General features: G+C 51.6%; 1 long non-coding RNA gene across 3 annotated transcripts; it reads left to right on the plus strand.

The window, feature by feature from the left end:
• Positions 1–79: 79 nt before the first annotated feature.
• On the plus strand, positions 80–14,514 carry LOC128628605 (uncharacterized). 3 transcript variants are annotated; one of them, XR_008393034.1, is made up of 6 exons: positions 80–247; positions 11,213–11,267; positions 11,373–11,555; positions 12,008–12,067; positions 12,278–12,715; positions 12,831–14,514. It is a non-coding gene; the product is annotated as an uncharacterized LOC128628605 (long non-coding RNA). The 3 variants fall into 3 exon arrangements; XR_008393032.1 differs by having other exon boundaries at positions 11,213–11,555; XR_008393033.1 differs by lacking the exon at positions 12,008–12,067 and having other exon boundaries at positions 11,213–11,555.
• Positions 14,515–15,381: the final 867 nt, after the last annotated feature.

Raw genomic sequence — 15,381 nt, forward strand, 5'->3', positions numbered from 1 at the left:
GAATGCAAGGATCAGGGTTGAATTTAACAAACATCCACAATGTCTTCTTCAAGGGTTTTAAGGGGAGTCATGCAGTCAGGTTTGCATTTGAGAAAACACTTCTAGGCAGTGAGTGGAGAATGAAAAGGAAATACAAAGCCTGGAGAGAGGGAGACCATGGGGAGGCTGCTACAGCAGTCACACAACCACAGCGATGGCCTGCATCAGGGCAGTGGCAGTAGGAACAGATCTGAAGCCTTTGGAAGAGGTACAATAGATGGGATGTGGTTGCTAGAAGACAGTGACTAGCTTGGTGTGGGTGGTGAGAAACAGGGAGGAGCTGCAGGCGTTTCCCGGATTCTGACTTGGGTGGCTGGTGAATGGTGGTGCCTAGGACAAGGCAGAGCAAGTTTCAGAATTCAGGAGGAACCATGAGCTACAGGCTTAGGAATATCATGCCTGTGGTGCCTGCTGCCCCTCCAGAAGGAAATGTCCAGAAGGCAGTGGGATCCCTGGAGCAGAGAGCAAAACCTAGGAGCTATCTGTGGCACAGTGCAAGTTGCTGAGGCATGAGAGTGCATGGTCTCTCGGGGTGTGTGTGCATGCATGTGTGTGCATTCACGTGTGATGAGAGGGGAACAGGGGAAAGGAAGGAAGCAGCAAGAGGCCAGGACACCGCCCCAACACACGAGGGTCTTTCATCAAAGAGGAGTCAGGATGGAGCAGGAGGAAGGAACCCCAGGAGAGGGGGTGCTCCAGAAACCCAGAAAGGAGACATCCAAGAAGACATGGGCAGGGAAGTAACTCCTGTGAGCCCCTACCAGCTGGTGACTCACAGGAGCAGCCAGCCTCTCCCATCAGTCCCCAAGTCCCAGGTCCTACCTCCCTCACCTGAGCATCCCTAAAACTCCTGGGGAAGGGGAAGGATTCCCTGAGCCACACTTTGGGGATGATGGGGGAGGGAGATAAGCAGGAAGGACATCAGGTGACCAACAAGAGGAAAATACACCTCCCAGGTCAAAGTCCCAAGCTTTAGAGCAAAACAAGCTGTTCCGGAAGGGGGGGGTGTGGGTGGACACTGGCTTTGAGGCTGGTCCTTGCTCTTTGGGTGTCCTCGTTCAGCTGATGGCAGGGGTCAGTTCCCCAGCTGTATGTACACGGCCATGGGTCCCCATGGCAACAAGTTGGGCCCCCCTGCTGGTCTGGCTTAGACCCAACATCTGGACTCAGGCTTCAGGAGCCCTGTGGGGTTGGACCTTGTGTCCTCATCTCTGAGCTGCTGTTCCGCCAATGCTCAGTTCCTTCTTCCTGTTCCCAGCCCAGCTCTGCCATCTGGCATCATCAGGCTTTCTGGAGAGGCCTGTCTAGCTAAACCTCGTGGGCTTACCCTTCAGAAAAGCCCAAGTGGGCCTAATTCCCCTGAGTCCCCTCTCTCCCCACGGCACCTTGCCTGCCATTCCAGTTATTGCCAGCAGGTGGCAGAGCTCAGCTCCAATCCCAGACGACCCAGAGGGCGGGTGTGTGTGTGGGGGGGGGACAATTTACAGCTAAAGATTCTGCAGCTCCCCTCCCTCCAGCCCCTCACTTTCACCCCCATCCGGGATGGTTTGGAGGAAGGGAGAGTGGGCACTATCATGCAAGCAGCAATGCTGAGAACAGTGAGCATGGCATGCTCAGGGCTGTGCTGTGGGGAATTGCAGAGGACTGAATTGTTCAGGCCCGCATCCTGGAAGAGGTGGTGCTAGGACAAAAGTTGGCTGAATTGTTGGAGTGAGCAGAAAAGCAGCCCCAAGAAGGCATCTAGGCAGAGAGCTCAGCCGGAGGGAAAGCAGGATGTTTTGAGCACAGAAATAAAAGCTTTTTTTCATTCATTCTTATAATATTTTGTCTTGTTAAGGTCTTTGCTGCAAGCCTAAGAGCACCTGGAGACTTTGATTCTTTCAAACAGATCCTGCTTAAACCCCGCAACAGCTTCCAGTAGCTCTTCAGACAATATGCAGACTCCTTCGCAGGGGCTTGAAGACTCCATGCCCTGCCCTTACCTTCCTCTCCAGCCTCCTGTGGCCCCAGAGCCTCCTGTCAGTCAGCAGTAGCCCAGCTCTTACCTGCATCAGGGCCTCCCCACACTTGCTCTCCCCTCCGCCTGCCCTGGAATTCCCGTCCCATTTGCCTGGCAGATGCTGCCAGCTCCTCTAAGTCTTGCCTAAATTACTATTTTCTCCAAGGAGCTTGCTTTGACCTCCTCTCTTCCCCATATGAAGTTACTCCTCTTGTGAGTCCTTCTCCTTGTATGAGTCCTCCCTGCTCGTCTCTTTATAGCTGTTAATCACCAGTTGCAATTACATATTGGTTTCTGTGTTCACTCCCTTAATGTCTGTCTCCCCAGAGGGAAGGCATCATGTTCTGTCACCCCAGCACCAGGTACTGAGCACCACGCCTGAGTGCACCCCCAGAAAGCACTGTAAGGCAGCAAGTCTCAGTATACCCAGTGCCTACCTCTGGCCTGACAGATAGCAGTAGCATTTTAGTTTGTGTTGGTTCCTTCTTTCTTTCTATCCTCTAGCCGGGGGCGGGAGGGGGGACATAGCCTCCATCTGATTCATCTCTATATGTCATCATACCTCAGAGAAGTTGGAGCTGTCCAGTCTCAGAATGAGAGTGAACTCCCCATCCTTAGTGGTGCACAAGCAGAAGCAAGGAGACAACTCATCCAGCAGGGGCATCTGCATAAGGGGTCTGGCCCTTGCAGCTCTGGAAGCCTGTGACTCTGTGACTCTGTTAACAGATTATAATAGATTTTCATGTCGTAATCAGGTTCTGAGGAAGGGGGCTTGTGAGGACTGTGTCTCCTCTCAGACTCAGCATTTCATTTGCCCGGTTCCCCTTTGACTCAGCAATCCCTTCACAAGGGTGCATGGACAGAACTCAGGGCTTCATGAACTTGCTCAGGGAATACATCACATCTGTTATTCACTAACCTCTAACTGAAAGTTACCATCTTCTTCCATTAGGAATGAAGGCATCAAAACAAAGTGCCTCTGTGATATTTTTCTATCACCATACAGTTGTGTCAGGTAACTGGAGACGCCATTGGTGCTCATCACTGTGGGTGTATAACAGCCACTGGACCTTCTGCTGGGTCGTGTTATTTCACACAGTATAAAAATACACATAACTCACCATATTACAAACTTATACTTTAAATATTTTGATAACTGTATTTCAGTATAATTGATTTCCTTTGCAATGTTACACATTTTACTGAATGCATTTAAAAACCTCCAGTCTGGGAAGGGGTGCCTAGGCTTGCTCAGACCACTCAAGGCACAGAAAAGGTTAAGAAGTCCTGGATCACCTGGAAGCCTTGGGCAGTTTGGCTCAAAGCAATGCTAGTGATCTCAAGGTCAGACCTGGAGAAAGATTGACACTCTCTAGACAGAAGTTTTTAAGGACGCAGGCCAGGGCGGGAGCTATGGTCAGATCAGATGGGTGCTCACCACTCTAGAAGGCCCTGTGCCTTGAAGCTGGAAGGGGCAGAAAGCACCCCTCTGAGCCAGCCAAGCCAAGGAATGTGCTAGCTGCAACTCCTGGGTCCTAGGCAACTCTGCTGGACCAGTGAGATTTATGGCCAGGACCACCCAGCAGGGAAGATCAATCACCTCCTCCTGCTGCCCACTCGCTCAGCCAAGAAACTCAAGGGCTGGCCCTGTGCCCGGAGCCCGGCCTGCCATCGGAGGTCCCCAGGCAAAATCTTTACCTGGTGGTTCAGCACAGCCCTGCTGTCCTGCCCAAGGCCACGGGCCTGCAGTGGCACCAAGCTGGGGTGCTGGTTTCCGGAATCACAGTCTCTCCTGGCGTAATGGCTCATCCTGAGTAGAGCCATCTTGCTCCTCATTTTTCAGCTGGGGAAACTGTGACCCAGGAAAAGACAGTCACTGACTGAAGGTCAAACAGTAAGTTAGTAGGAGAGGTAGGGTGAAACCCCAGGCATCCCTATGTCTAGCCCAGGGCTCAGTCCCTCTGTCAAGCACCTACTTTTGATCAGTTTTCCAGACAGCATTCTGGCTTGCTTTCATTCATTCAACACAGATTTAGTGTGTGACACAGGACTTGAAATACAGTTGTGACCAAGATAGAGCTTACGTTGTACAATTTTCTAATTTCAGTTGCACCAAATGTTTCAAAGGACATAAAAGGATGCTAAAGTTATATAAATGAAGATGCCATTTAGTCTTAGAAAATTTTTAAAAAGGTAGTAAGTAGTAAGTCTCAAGTTTATTCATTAAACTTGAGATGCGGCTCAGTGTGGCTCGGTGGATTGAGCACTGGCCTACAAGCTGAAAGATCCCAGGTTTGATTTCCAGGCAGGGCACATACCTGGGTTGCAGGTCAGATCCCCAGTTGGGGGTGTGTGAGAGGCAATGGATTCATGTTTCCCTCTCTCTCTCTCTTTCTCCCTCCTTTCCCCTCTTTCTAAAAGTAAATCAAAAATAAAGTTTATTCATTCATATAACAAATATATGAATACAGTGGTAAACAAAGCAAAGTCCCCACCTACACAGAGTTAACACCCTAGAGGGGTCAACCAGGACATACACAAATAGATAAAATAGGTCATGGAGCAATATGGGAAAGACAAAAGGATCAGGAGAATGGGGTGCTGGCAGGGCAGGGAGTGCCGTTTTATACACATTTGTCAGCAAAGGCTCCTTTAAGAGGCAACATGTGAGCAGAGAGCTGAAAGTGAGGAAGCTCAGCTGTTTGAGAGAAGAGCATCTCAGGATCTTGCCGTGAAGGAGAACAAACAGCTAGTGCAAAGGCCCTGAGGCAGTGAGGCTGAGGGAAGAGGGCAGGAAAGGAGACGGATTTTGTGGGCAAAGCCAATATAATTTGTAACACGAGAGAAAGAGAGAAGCCAAAGGCGGCTTCAAGGTTTTGAGTCTGCTCGGCTAGAATAGACTGAGATAGGGAAGCTTCAGGAGGGGCAGGAGTCATGAGTTTGGTTTGGGGATGTAAATGTGATCCTAGAATTAAGAGGCAAGGTCCAGGCTGGAGAGGTACATGTGGGAGATGTCAGGCAGGCACTGAGGAGCTCCCCCAGGACACAGAGAGGTCTGAAGTGCTGGGTTTGGGAAAGGGCAGAAGGGTAGGCATGCAGGCAGGGAGAGCTGCCTGGTTAGGGAGCAGAGGATGGTTGGAAAAGGGTTCTGAGGGCCTTGCAGGACCTGTGAGGAAATTTGGACTTTATGTTACAGACAATGCGGCACCATCAGAGGGTTCTAGGCTAAGGTGTAATGTGGGCAATCTAGCATTTCAGCAAGCTCTCCCCAACCACAGCTTAAAGAATGGATTAGACAAGGCAGTGAACAAAACAGAGTGGGCTGTTTTGGGGGGCAGGGGGGTAAGGGGGTGTGGAGGGTGCCTAGGAAAGAGACGGTGTGGCTGGGACTAACTAAAATGGTGCATAGAGAGAAGTGGGAGGGTCAAAGAGCAATTTAAGGGCTACAGCTGGTAGGCTAAGGCTGTGGGGAGCAAGGTATCCGGGAGAGTGGAGTCAAGGTGGTACCTAGTTCCCTGCCTTGGACAACGCTTGGACGTTGGTGCTGTTTTTCCAACTGGAGAGTACTAGAAGAACAGCAGGTTGGGGAGGGTGCGGGGCAGAGAGAACATGTATTATTCACTTAACAAAACTTTCTGAAGTCTCTGTACTGGGCCCAGCACCACTGAAAGCACTATAGCTCCACAGCCTTGCCCCTGGGCACTCGGGTGTTAGTAGAGGAGACGCGCAATGAGCAACGAGCCCAGCGGCGGGTTCTAGGGCAGTTCACAGACACAGCTTGGCGTGTCCGTCCAGCAATCTTGGGAGACATCTGAGCTGGAAAGGGAGTCTTGGGATCTAGAAGGTTGTGGATGGCAACTGAAGACAGGGATGATGAGGCCCAGGACAGGGAAGGATGAGAAGTTGGGCCAGGACTCAGCCCTCAGAAATGCCTGTTTAAAAGGACTGGGGGGTACATCTCCATCTGAACTGAAGGGAAAATAAAGCAGCGACACATACGGCCTTCCTACCACGTATGATCAACAGCAAGCAGCAGGCATGCCTCACGTTTCAGGGCCTTTGGAGTCATGCAACTGATTGTATGTTATCCTAACTAAAACTGTTTGCTTCCCTTGTTACTAATTTTGCCACTAGTCTCTTAAATATTTGGAGAAGTTGATATTTGCAGCCTGAAAAGGAACCACCTTAAGAGGGTCTCGGTCCCCAAATATCCGTGGGGCAGTTCCAGACCAGGGAGAAAAACTGTGCCCTGCCTGTGCCCTCTGAGCACGGAGCCGGTGGAGATGAGAGGAGTCACAGAGAGGCTGGATTAGGTTCAGTGAGAGAAAAGCCTGTCCAGTGATGGCAGAGATGCCCTGAAAGGTGGTGAGCTCCCTGCCACCAGAGTTGTGCAAGGAAGAGCTGCGAGCTTGCGCAGGAGGGAGGCAGGTAGAGCATAGCAAGGGCAGGGAATGGGTGCAGGGTCTCAACGCTGCAGTTCCTGGGGCCCAGAAGGACCCTCACCCACCACTAGCTGTGTGAGCTGAACAGAGGCTTCACTTCTCTGAGCCTCTGTTCCTGGTAATGCTGCACTGAATTGGCAGGAGAACAATGCATCTGAATGACTTGTAGCTGAGGATACCTGGTAAGTGTTAGGATCTCCCAGGTCGAAACAGGGCATAACAGGTTTGAGCCGCACTGCCCTGTGCCAGACCAACTCTTTTCCAGAGCAGAAGCCCCAGTGGGACGGTGAGAGGCATTACAGGCCACATGTTGGCCAACATGTTCACCACTGCCCCAAACTCGGTCAAGGAGCCGCACCCAAACAATGTGGCCATTTCACCCTTGAAGCTTTCGTTGGAAAGGTCAGACTTTGACCTTCAAAATGAAAATGACTTTAAAAGGCTGGGGCTGCAGGCAAAAGTTAAACAAAATACAAATAATTTCAAACTGGAGCAAAATATGCAGATTTTTTTCTGAATGAACAACAAAAATGTTCTGAGTTTAGACTGAGTTTGTGATTTGTTTGTTTGTTTGTTTGTTTTTCTTATATTCTTTCCAGAATTTTTATAACAAGAAGTGCTTGTTGGAGGGGGTTAAAACTCATAATTTAGAATGAAACAAAGTAAATGTGCAGCCCTGGCTGAAAGATCGTTGGTTCGATTCCCAATCTGGACACATGCGTGGGTTGTGGGCCAGGCTGCCAGCTGCAGGCGTGAGAAAGGCAACTGCTTCATGTCTCTCTCACACATCAATGTTTCTCTGCCTCTCTTTCTCCTTCCCTTCCCTTTTCTCTAAAACAAGATAAATAAAATCTTTAAAAACTAAATGTGCATAAAAAGGCAAAATCAGGTCACTTCACCAGATATTTACTAGTTCTCTTAAAAGCTCAAAAGTTAACCAAGACCCTCTCGGTTAACCAAGAGCCACCGGTGAGTGGCCAGTGAGTGACACACTGGCCCAGCCAGTGTCAACTAGCTCACAGAAAAACAGGAGGTGAGGTCAGGACTCAATTATGGGCAGATGGTGAGCAACGGCCAGATATGGTCCAGGGGCTCTGTGAGTTCAGAAGTAGGAGAGACTGCTGCCTGTGGCGGAAGCCAGGTAATGCGGCATCTGAGATCGAGTTTAACACAGAGAACGGTTACCATGGTGGCAGTCAGCAGGGAAGGCTCCTCAGGTATGCAAAGGCTTAGAGGTGAGAAAGTAAGAGACGATGGATGTGGAACATGTTGAGGAGCTCAGCAGCCCCTTAAGGGAAGATGTTGGAGGGAAATTTGGGCCCCATTTTTCACTCCAACTTTAAACTAGAGTGATTTTTTTAGGATGCTCCCTGGAAAACACGGGGAGTCCTTCCCTCCCCAATCTCTGTCCACCCCACCCCCCCCCCCCCGAGCACTGGGAGCCAACAAAGTGAGTGATGGCAGGCTAATCATGGCCACTTGGATCTGAGGGGGGCCCCTCGTCTCTCTGAGGACCCTCCAGCAAGGACAAGTGCAGGACAAAAGCATTGCCTCCCCCTCCTCGCCTGCCACTGCCCTCATTAGCATCACACAGAAAAACTGCCAACCAGGCTTCCAGCCTCACTGCAGCCCGGCAACTGGACAGGCCAGCCCGGCTTTGGCAGAGCCCCAACTGAGCAGATGTGGGCCCTGAAGGGTCCTGTGGCCAACCCTGCCCTCCTCCCCCCAAAAATAACCAAGCAAGGCAGCCACCACCCTGTCCTGCCTGCCCCGTGAGCCTTCCTTACATTGCCACACCGTCTGCTGCAGGCGGCAAAGCCAAAGGGAGCCTCCAATCCCTGAATGGCATGAAGGCTCCTAGGGTGATACATTCTGTGGGCCTTAGAGACCTCAACTTTCCCGTCATTAGACCCATGGAGTCAAATCTTAGTACCGTCGGCATCATCCGCCAGGGCAATCCCAGCACAGTGGGATCTCCCTTAGACTGCTGCTTTAGAACACGCCTTTGCCAGACAACAGAATCGCAGCCTCCCGGGACTTCATCCTGAGCAGGGTAAGGCAGGTAGCGCATCAGAGCTGAGGTCCCAGGCCATCCTGGGAGGGGTGGCCTGGGGACTTGGGGTTGGAAATGCCTCTGTCTGTCTGGATCCCACCTACTCAGGGGTAATGGAGAGGGGGCGTGGGAGTGATGAGGAAGCCTGATAGCCCATTGAATACGCAGCTCCCAGGGGGCAGCTGGAGAGAGGGGCGGAGCGCTCCAAGCAGGAGCCCTGGCCAGCCTGTGTGGGAACAGCCAGAGGGCAGAAGGCCTGGCCCCTGGAGATGCTCAGAGCCTGGGACCCCGGAGCACCACTGGTCCCAGACGGCAGAGGGTGAGCTGGGAAGGATTGAGGACCCTGAGCTCGAGGGGTCTCAGCTGGCTGAGCTGTCACGAGGCATGGGATGGGAAAAGGTTTTCCACCCTGGTCCCGTCGCTCCACTGGGTCTCAGAAAGACAGGGGTCTGGGAGGGGAGGGGGCTTGATTATAGGATGACAAAGGGGTAGAGACCAGGCAGGAGGAAGGGATGTTATCTTCAGATTCCCATCTGCATGATAGACCCAGCCAGGAGGGATTATCTTCTCTAAGAATCAGGGAACACGAAATAACAAATAGCCAAACCTCCCTCCCGTAATGTGTGTGTGGGGGGGGGGGAGGAGGGGGAGCCCCTCTAATTTCCCCTCAGAATGGTCTCATCCTAAGGGCTGGGACTGTGGGGTCCTTCTCTGCAGTGATCCTGGCAGTGTTCAGGGCTCCACCCACTATGGGGTAAGAGAACTGGCTCCCACTTGATCTTGGACAAACCACTCATGGTCTCTGACCTCAGCGTTTCCTCACCTGTAGAATGGGAGTGGCTGTCCCCTTGCACTGGGTTCTTGGGGGATGCGGAAGGTGAGACAGCAGACTGAGAGCACATCCCTTGGAGATAAGCTGCTGACACAGAGTGCAGTGAGGCTGACCTGTGGTGGCCCACATCCGCTCCCCCGGTTTCCTGGGTCTGGGATCTGGAGCCCTTGGCCTGGTTCTGCCACACCCTGTTCTTCACTGAGAATCCATGTAACATCTCTGCACTCCGACAGATCAGAGTCTCCATCCACTTCACTCTTCCGGGGGAAAGTGGCACTTTAATAGGTCTATGTTTTCATGAATTCAAATGAAACAAAAGGAAAAGTTCAGTTCTTCAGTGGCAGTAGCCACTTTTCAGATGCTCCATAGCTGCCTGTGGTTAGTGCCCGCCACACTGGGCAGGGCAAATATCGCCCAGGCCCTTCACGACAGAAAGCCCTATTGGACAGCACTGTCTAAAGAATGCCAGTTTGGGAATCAGGAGGCCTAAGTTCTAGCTCCAGTTTAGCTCTTAGTTCATGTTGAGTTTAGACAAGTCCCTTTGTTTCTTAGAGTCTCAGTTTTCCCATCTGTTCAGCCCACCCCCCACCCTGTGCAAGGCAGAGCACAGCCAATGCTTGGCACGGACCTCTTGATACACTGTCTCCCTACTGCCTTGGGGCAGGCCTACTTGGACTTGGGGAAAGAGGTGGGTAGGTGGAGCCCTGCTAATGTGAAGGCTGAGGGACCCACTTGCCATCCTCAGGCTCCAGCAGCTCAAGAAAATACTTTAGAGCCCAGAGCTTGTCAGGCAAGCTTCTGAGTCTTCATGTCTCAGACAATTGTCTCCAGGCAGCAAAGCCAGAGCCAGGAGGGCAGGTCCTGCTTAGGGCTAGTGTGTTTCTTTCAGTGGGCTTACACATACACGGGCCTGAGGGCAGCCTGAAGATCCTAAACTGATCCCTCCCAAACCTGGAGAGAGGTCTGGGCATGGCTTGGGGGAGGAAGCAGACTCAGGGGCTGGTCCAAAGGGGAGGAGAGGCGTGGAGAGTCAGAAATGCACTATCAGCACTGCCCGTCCTCCCCACTTCCTCTCTTCGAACGGATCACATCCTGTTATTGTGTGGACAGAGAAGGCCAGGAGCTGGGGAGGGAGGCAGGGCTCGGACCAAATGAGGGGGAGAACAAGGAGGAGCCAAGAGAATGACACAGTGGGCATTGGGTAGCTCCGGCAGCCCAGTCCTGCCTGACCCTAAGTAGCTAGGACAGGAGTAGGGCACCCAGAAGGAAAGAACAGTATCCCTGGAGCGGCTTGACTCTGCCACCGAGAGAAGATGCTGGGGCTCAGATCAGGCTGTGCCTCACTGCAAAGACTCCTGGAAGAAAGGAAATGGCACCTCCTCCAGGAAGTCTTCCCCAGCATCCTCCTCAAACTCCTTCAATTCAAGAAACATTTACTCTGGGCCTCCATTGCCAGAACCAATCCCCATAAGCCACTGGGTGTGTGTGTGTCTCTCTCTCACAGCACTTGCCTCCAGGGTTGTAATGCTCTGCATCCCTCCCTATACCCCACTTCCATGCAGCTTATGAGCCCTCTAGGGATAGGGACAAGGAAAGGTCCCTTGCTAGCTCCCCAGCTTTGCCCAGCATGGGGCAAGTCCAGAGAAATCCCTGCTGCTGTGACCACTTCTTTTTTTATGCTTTTCCTTTATTCTGCCATTCCCAAGTACAGCCTTACCCCAACCCCGTGCCAGCCATGGGGTTTAATAAAGCTGCTTCCTCCAAAACATAACAACTTAACATATATTGTTTTGAAATCACATGACAGACAGCCTTGTAAGATGAGTGTTAATATCTTCATTTAACAGACAAGGAAACTGGAGCTCAGAGAGATTCAATGCCTTACCCAAAGTCACACAGCAGGTATAGTAAGTGTGCCAGTGTACCTTAAACCCAGGTAAGCCTGACCCCAAAGGGATCTTTCTGTGGCCCAGCTGCCTTCCCTGCTTAGTCCCACCTGTGCTCCAGCCTTTCCCTCCCAGAGCTGACACCACACTGACTGTCCTCACTGCCCCGGAGTCTGTTTTTGAGCTGAACCTCTTGCTGTGGGCAAGCTCTCCAGAACCCACGAGGATCGCCCGTGGCCCTGAGCAGATGGCTGGACAAGCTGAGCTGCCATCTCCCCCACTGCAGAGTGCAGGCCTATCTGCTGTAAGAGCACCAACTCCCTATTGGCTGTTTCTTCTTCTCCTGAGGGCCAATGAGCCACTCTCCCAGTGTACCTTTGGATTCAGACCAGAATTCAAACCCTGGGTCCCTTGGTGAAGTCCTATCCCCTCATTAGGCTTCATTTCCTCCGCTGGACAATGGAGGGGGCCCTATGTGATCTTGTCTTGCTCTTTTCTTATTATGACTCATGATGACTGAGCCTCTGCTGCCTGACACTGTGCCCAGCACCATGGCCTGTCCCCCGAAGGCTGGTCAGAGGTGCTTGCCTGGCTCACACAGGCCGCAGGGGCAGAGCGGGTGTGCTGGATGCTGGGGACAGTTCATTGTTTTATAAGTAGGAAGGAGACAGCGGGCAGCAGGAGGAGGCAAGGCTGCTATGAACAGACCCGATACACAGCCTCCTCATCTTCATCACCCCACCTTACTCCATCCAGGTCCAGTATGATAACCAGAACTGTCACTGGCCCCATACCAGCCCAGGACAGTGGTATTAGGTGGGCACCTAGAGCAGGCATTTTATAGAAGTGACCCTGTCTCCCACCCATTCATCTCCCCTCCACCCTCTCATTCCATACTGCCCTCAAAACCCAGCTAAAACATTCTATATGGGGGAAACTTTTCATTCAACAAATGTAGAACGTGACCTGGGAAAGGTCTGACACAGGGTGAGACAAATCAACCGTGGTTTTTTTTTTTTCCTCCAGGAGCTCGTGTTTGAATCAGGAAGCAGACAAGTGGACAAGCAGCAGGCAGCACAGAACGAAGGAAAGCCTGTGGGGACAAAAAGGAGGTGGCTGACCCCCTAAAGTCTCCTGAATGCTGAGGACAAGTTAACCAGCAGGGAGTGTGGGAGCAGAGGATGGGTGAAAACAAAAAGTATGAGCACTGAATAGTTACAAAAAGAAACAAATGGACCAGAAAGGGTCAATAGGAGCACAGAGAACGAAGGGCAGATGGTGAGAGTGAGGCTGGGAAGATCAGCAGGCCATTCAGGCAAGGCCCCTTCCCTGTGGGGGGCACAGGTTGTCCTGGGAGGCAGAAAGCCTGGTTCTGCCCTGCCTGCCACTGCTGCCATTATTTACGGGACATGTGGCCCTGGGAAGACTCCTTTCCTCTCTGGGCCTCCGTCTTCTCATCTGCAGGTAAGGACACTAGCCCAGATGATCCCCGGGCCCTGGGCAGCCTGGACGTTTGATAGTCTCAGAATCTCTGCCTTGGTGCCACAGAGCTGATGGACTCTTCCTGACCTCTTTGCAGACGGACAGCCTCGCCCGCTCCTGGGAAAGGACCTTCTGAAACAGATGCTCCTCCTTTCCATGCTCCATCCATGACAAGTCAGGCAGATGCCTCCATGCCCCCCTGACACTGCTCTCACCAGTGGCATCAGTGACCTCCACATTGCCAAATCCAGCCCACAAGTCAGGCCTTTTTTTGGACCTCTCAGAGGCACTGGGCTTGGCTCACCCCACATTTGCTTTAGCCTCTGTAACGCCACACTCTCCCAGTGTTCTCCCGCCTCCCCGACTGCTGCCTTGGCCTCCTCTCTCTGTCTCTGTGCCTCATCCATTCACCATTTGCTCCTCAGGCTTGTAAGCAGAGGTCAGATCCTGGGTCCAGGACCCACCCATCACTGTCAGTCACCACTAGGGCCCCAATGATCCCCCTGCCCCAGAGCTAAGACTCACCATCCCACCTGCACAGAGACCTCCTAACACTGGGCTAGGGAGAGACACACAGTCTTCCAAAAACCAAAGATCTTCCCTACAGGCCAGAGCATGACCCCAAGCACTGTTAAGCTTTTACCCCCGTAGCTGCAGTTGGAAACACCCAGGACAGGACAGTCACGATCCAAACCTGGCGAGATGAGTCATCCAAGGGGAGCCAGCATTAGGTAAAATGGACTTCCTGGACTTCCCTTCGTGGCACATCTTTTTTCCTTAATATTAATTGCCTTCTAACTTACCATATGATCAACCCATTTATGGTGATCGTGTATGTCTGTGTTCATAGTCTCCCTATTAGAATTTAAGCAACACAAGAACAGGAATTACTGTTTTTTTCATGGCTGGATCCCCAGTACATAGAACAATACCCAGCTCAATAGAAGTGCTTAATAAATATTTGTTAAATGAAATCAAGAAAGGACTGGTACTCCACTGGAAATGCCTGCCCAACCTACTGGGGGTCCTAAAGATCCAAGGTCCAGCATCCCCATGCAGAGGCCTCCTCAGAACCCAGTGCCCCACCTCTGAAGAGTATTCCCACTCCTAAGTCTCTGTTCGCTAACCCCAAAGCCTCAGCCTCCATTCCTGAGCCCTATGTGAGACCTACACCCCACAACCATCAAGAGCCAGAAATAAGGGCTGCCGCCTCTACTGGGAGCCACCAGGGAACCTGGGAGCCTCCTTTGGTGAGGACTTAATCTGTCTTGAACCTCTGATAAAGCACCTTGCCACCCTGACCATGTGGCTCAGTTGATTAAGCGTCATCCTTCGAAGTGAAGGTCAAAGTTTCGACTCCTGGGCAGGGCACATATCTAGGTTGCAGGTTTGGTCCCAGGCTGGGATGCATATGAGAGGCAACCATCGACATTTCTCTCCCTCTCTTTCTCCTTCCCATCCTCTTGCTCTAAAAACTTAATTATTTTTATAAAGCACCAGACCAACCACGGGAGCTGAACCATACCCGTGGGGCAGCCCTGACTGGAAAGTGTTGGTGCACAAGTGCTGGGAAGAGGCCCCTTCTGAGAGGCCTGGAAGAGGGAAAAGAATGGCAACCCTACTGGGGAAGCCCTCGGAGGGGTAGGATTCTCCCTCAGAGGACAGCTGGGTCCCAGAGGCCCCCATCTCGGGGGAGCCAGGTTCTTTTCGTGCCTTTCCTTTTAATGTCCCAATGCTCAGGCCTATGGGTGCAACATGCAAGCACAAAGTCCAGCCCCCTTTGTAAAACTTTTATTTAGAAATCTTCCCAATATATCCTTATATATATACACACATCATCACCATAGGGGTTTTGTCACTAAAGAGTCACACGCCCACAGTGTTGGCCTCTGGACTGTACAAAGGTCAGGTACCTGGAGCGGTTACTCCTCTTCTGCAGAAAAATGCGGAGACCAACATGATTCATCAATTCATCACGTACAGTACAACATTGAGGGAAAGTGCTGGGCCCGCCCACAGGAGCGCTGCGCTATGTACATGGGCAGGGGCAAGCCTTCGGTGGGGGCCACGTACCATTGACATCACCAGTACGACCAGACCACCCCCAAAGGCCGAGATAGTTGTCGACTGACTACAGACTCTGTGCCCTTGGTTTTGTTTTTGGAAAAAGGATAAAGGTTGTACCATCTTGTCTCTTGCCACTACAAATAAAAGAATATAAATTTTTCTTAAAAGATGGGAGTCCCTCCGGTCATTTTTGTTCTCATTTTTTTTTTACCTTTCCATGTTTTCCCTTTAGTACAGATACTGTTCTTAGAATGTTGCCCTTTTTTCGTGGGTGAGGAGGAAGCAGAGGAAATAGAAGGGTATGGGGGGTGCGGGTGGGAAGGGAAAATACAATATGGATCTTCTCTAGTTCTTACAAAGACCTGAAGCTTTGTGCCTCCCTATCCAGGCCCATTTTAGGCAGTTGCATTACATTTTGCACATTCTGCCCGTGTTCCCATGTGTCTTATCCATTCTCGCTCCTGTACCTTGCCTTGGAATGAGACAGAAACGAAGTCAATCATGAAGAAAGTAGAACAGCCTAGATACAGTAACTCAGGCAAAAACGGTTTAGAACCTAAATTACCCAAAGCTGAGTGGTC

Source organism: Artibeus jamaicensis, unplaced genomic scaffold, assembly GCF_021234435.1.
Source record: "Artibeus jamaicensis isolate MK-2021 breed Jamaican fruit bat unplaced genomic scaffold, CSHL_Jam_final contig_866, whole genome shotgun sequence".
In the NCBI taxonomy this organism is placed as follows: Eukaryota; Metazoa; Chordata; class Mammalia; order Chiroptera; family Phyllostomidae; genus Artibeus; species Artibeus jamaicensis.